General features: G+C 35.2%; 1 pseudogene; it reads right to left on the bottom strand.

The window, feature by feature from the left end:
* Positions 1 to 307: 307 nt before the first annotated feature.
* Positions 308 to 4,450, bottom strand: LOC137712002 (xylan glycosyltransferase MUCI21-like; annotated as a pseudogene).
* Between the last annotated feature and the right edge of the window lie 518 nt (positions 4,451 to 4,968).

The following is a 4,968-nucleotide window of genomic DNA, read 5'->3' as shown; positions in this document are numbered from 1 at the left end:
CGGGGGATATGGAGGAAACATGGTATTTATCGATCATATAGTGAGGGCCTTACACCAGTGAGCAGTGGAGAGGAAATTGCCTTGCAGCCCTTGAAGAGCTGGGGGTTCTCTTAAATACAGTATAAATAAATAACAAAGTCAGAAGAAATATTTATTCACACGAATAAAGAGTTGCCTCAAACTTCATGGTATATACAAATTTTTAAAAGGTACCTTCTTCAATCCTTAATGTCTCGACGTTATACATGTTCACCAATTTTTACCACATATGTATGAATCTACAACTTACAAAATGATTGACGCTAGTTTATTGTTGTTCGAAATGCTTAGTCATTCTTTCAGTGGTATAGTCATAAGCACCAAGCAACTGCTTCTTAAATCTTGTGAGGTGTAGTCTCACAGTTTGACCTTCAAGGTAAATCTCCTTTGTGTGTTGCCAACCTTTTTTGGTTACACTAGCTGGATTTTTAAGAACAGGATCATCTTTACCATACTTGTCGTACAACGAGCTCTCTGTGGGAAGAATTTTGTAGCCGATGTAATTTAAATCAAGCTTTCTTGCAGGTTCCCCAAAGTATGCCTCTGCTGCCCAACTAGTTCCAAGAGGAATCACTTGGATCAACACAGAGCCAGGTCTCATGAACAGAAAATGTGTCATGGCGGCACCGTGAACCCCTATCACGATATCACTCGAATTAAGAACCCAATAAATCTTTGCCAACTCGGTCCTCGAATCAGGTCTCAGAACTTCAACTTCAAACCCAATTTTCTCAGCCATTTCCACCAACAAGTCCTCATTGGTTATTGCTCTTGATCCGTTTCTAGACACGATCACCAGTTTAGGCCTCTCTAATTGATGTGCTTCATGGAGTTTTTTCTTGATTTTTAAGGATCCTTCCGATGCAGGAGACACAGAAACAGAAAGTTTCTCTTCTGCTTCTTGTTCGTTAATTAGACCTGTAATTCGAGGCCTGTACGCCCTGTCTAGAAGATATTGAAAGTCGAAAATGCTCCTATGTCCCTCCATCAGCGAAGGATCCACAGTGAGCTCGTCGTGAATTCTCAAACCGACAATGGCTTCTGGAAAGCAATGAGTTCTCGTATCTGCACTGAAATCTATTACTGGATAGTCCGAGAGTTGTGAAAGAATGTCTCCGTACTTCATAAGCCACCAGTCATGAAAATCAAGAACGACAAACACAACCTTCTTTCTCAGTTCTTGAGAAGTAATGTACAGTGGTATAATCCCGTCGTTGAACTCATGATAAGCATTGCCAGTATAGCCAGCCGTTGAGAAAAACACTGCCGGAACATCATGTTGGACGTCACACTGATGTTGCATCCCTAGAGTATCGTCTTTCTTTGCAATGAGGTCTAATTCAGTGACGGTGGCCATGGTACTTGGTTCCCATTTCCGAGTATACGGTTTGATCTTTTCGTGTTGAAGCCATTCCCCGTTTTCCTCTTCATTTTCCTCGACGATGCTCGAAAGATAGAATGTGAAATTACTTTTATCTCTGGGCCTGTAGACAAAGATGGAAGAGGATCCGGAGTGTGTTCTTACATTTCCTTTCAGGATTCAAACATCTGATCGAAAATTGCTCCTATCACAAAGTATAGTTCCTGCACCCGCAACATATATAGTTAGTTAAAGTAATTGCAGATACAGGAAAAGGTAGAAGAGTCACGTGAGAAAATAAGCAAGTACGCTAATACACCCAAGTCAAGCAAGTTTTACATACTAATTAATGTCATTACAAATGGCAATTACTTTCTCATATTTTTGATATTTTGGGATAGGTCAGTCTGGATTAAACAATTCATTGTAGTTTCTGTTCAGTAATTCTGTAAACTAAAACTCTTTTTGTTGTAGTCTTTATTTTATCATAATTAAAAAAATTATTGACCTTTAGTATGATTATTAGTTTTACTCATTTTTAAATTATTTTTTACTATCATTTTCAACTTGAAAATATTTTGTATCAAGATAATTGCTTATGACTTAGGACTTGTTTAGTGGACTAGATGAGATTGGGCATAGGAATAAAATTGGAATAGCAAGGACTTGTAAGACAAAATTTATATTGTGGATTCATAATCAATTATGTACAGTCATGTTAATCTCACATTTTGACACAACAAACAAGAAACTGGACTTAAGTCCATTTTAATTGGTCACAACCTATCCTAATCAACCTACCAAACGAGTCCTTAGGATTTAGCCCCGAATTTTGTGCTCCGCCCAAACTCGAGACCCAAGCAAATCCTAAGTTAGAAGCTCTACCACAACTCAAAAAAAAAAAAAAAAACACATTCGTAAACCCTAAAACCAAACCACCATGAAACCACTCATTCTAAAATAATCAACCATGCACAAACTAACTTTGTTAAAACCTGAAATAATCAACCCCAAAAACTAAAAGCACACCTAATTTCAAGTCAATTTATTTACAAAACTAATATTATAAATCATGATGCTAAAATCTAATTTAGAGTTTGAATCCATAGAAATGCATGAATTAAATTTTAAGAGTGATTCTATGCATACGGAATATTGATGGCTGGATATCTTTTTTTTTTTATAAATCCAATGTCATTATTTATTTATTTTTTTTTTTTTTTGAGGAGGATTCTCTACCCTCCTATTCTCATTCCCCTCCATCCTCTCCTCTCACACATTGTTTTTTGTCTTATTATCTCTATAAAAAAAATCAATATAAGATGTTGACGTGGCTTAACCGTGACCGTTCAAATAAGAGGGCATGGAAGGGCAGAGAGATTAGAAGGGTAAAGAATCCTTCTCCTTTTTTTTTTTTATTTACTTTACTTAATACTAGCATATGGGCACGCACAAAATGTGTGAGAAAATTTTTTATTTTTGTTTTTGAAATAGAAGGAGATAGAGAAAGGGAGTGATAGAGAATGTGGGAGTGGGAAATTTTTATTTTTTATTTTTTTTTATAATTAGAGATATGTTAGGATTACATATAGGTGAGACTTTGAAAAAAAAAAAAAAAGCAAAATTTGATTGTCTGAAATTACATTTTTGCCCCATATTTCTTAAATATATTATGTTTTAATTAGAGGGTTAAACTGGTAATTTCATAGAGTTTTGGTTGACAATAAGTATTTTATTAATTAGTAGAGATTACATATTTTATGAGGTGAACACCGTTTTTTAACTGGCTGCGGGTTCAGCTGGCATGCTGAACTTGCAGGCTCCATTCATTTGACTTCAACCTGATGATCAATGGAGCAACTGGATAATATAAACTTGTGGCGGTTCAACTGGAGCTGAATTAACTATAAATTCATTAAACTAATTATAATAATTAGAATGTAGGGTTTGGGATCGAATTGACCATTCACCCTGTATGAGTTCCACCCTTACAATAAAAATTACAAGGAAAGAGAGATAGCAGATTAAAAAGCAGAGAATTTAAATTTTATCAATATTATCAATATTGTTTCATATTATATTTTTACGTTATTTTATTAGGAGTTGCTATTAGGAATTAGCTATAACATTCGTTATTTTATCTCTTTTTCATATCAACTCGAGTATTATTGTTACTTAGCAATAACAAATCAACCCTTCAGCAGTACACTACATAGTACAGATAGTAATACTGTTTAATTAATGAAACTCTGCAAGGTATTTGTTAACAAATTAAAAACACAAACAATCGATCCTAATAGAAGCCATTGAGAAGCAGAGAGCTCTACGTACCGTTGGCGATTGAAGAACCCAAGGGAGTGTATACAACCATATCATGAGCACCAAGGCCTACAAAACCAAAGGGTGCATATTTATTCGTGAATATAGTGGAAAATAAAAACTAGAGGATTCAACTTAAAATCAAGTAGCAATAGATATAGAGTCTATCTATTACTTTCCCTATGTGAGATAACTCTCAGAAAAACTGCAGAAGTTTTCAAAGGCAACCTGGAAATCAAATCTTTTTCTATGGCTATATCTCAAAAGGGTACTTGAAGACGGAAAGAGGGGGGATTAGGCCATGTAAAAGCGCTCTTGTAATAAATTATTGGGCTTGACACGTGAATAGCTTGGTTCTGATACCATAAAAGAGTCAGAACACCCAACTCAAAATCAATTGCATATAAATGGGGGGTACTATATAAGCTAGGGTTTACATATGGGGTACTAATAATCTCAGCATACGAGAAAAACTTAAAGATGCAAAAAGAAAACATCAGAATGGGAGAGAAAAGAGAAAAACTTACGTAATAGAGAGAAGGTGGTGTTAGGGTAGAAAAGATGAGGGGCTAATATGAAGCTGCAAGAAAGAAGAGAGAGGAAGACGAAAGTGAGGAGCTTGGGCCTTGTTCTTTTGTAGAAACCAGAGTTTGAAAATTCCATTAGAATGCTCTGACACTCTTCATCCTCTTCCCCTTTTTTCCTTTGCTGGTATCTCTTATAGTATACCATATTGTTCCTTATGCAAATAACAGCTTAGAGAGAGAGAGAGAGAGAGAGAGAGAGAGAGAGAGAGATGAACTTGGTGTCTGTTGATTGAGAAGATGTTTCTTCATATATATATAGCTTCAACTACAAGAGAGAGAAAGATTGAGAGAGAGAGGGGAATAAGAAAAAAAAGGGTACGTGCTGTCAACAAATGAAGGCTAATTCATGAGAACAACTTACATAGTACCAGTACACTGTCATATGATATATTGTCACAATAAAATAAGGATACATAAATAAAAATGTACATATATTTTTATTTCATTGACAATAGTGTTCCATATATGATCTTCTGCTGATTTAGAGGTGGTGCTTTCTATTTGCGGTCGCGCCCATGGAATAATTAATTAATAATAAATACGTAGAATAATGCAACATGTTATATATGAATGTAGTCAATTATTTGCAGTCGTTTTTATTTTATTTTAGTGAAACCTTAATATTGTTGGATTAGGCATCCTGTCTAGATAACTGAAAAAAAG

Source organism: Pyrus communis, chromosome 13, assembly GCF_963583255.1.
Source record: "Pyrus communis chromosome 13, drPyrComm1.1, whole genome shotgun sequence".
Taxonomy (NCBI): domain Eukaryota; kingdom Viridiplantae; phylum Streptophyta; class Magnoliopsida; order Rosales; family Rosaceae; genus Pyrus; species Pyrus communis.
Note: the sequence above shows the minus strand (reverse complement) of the source record. Positions and strands in the feature narration are given on the sequence as shown.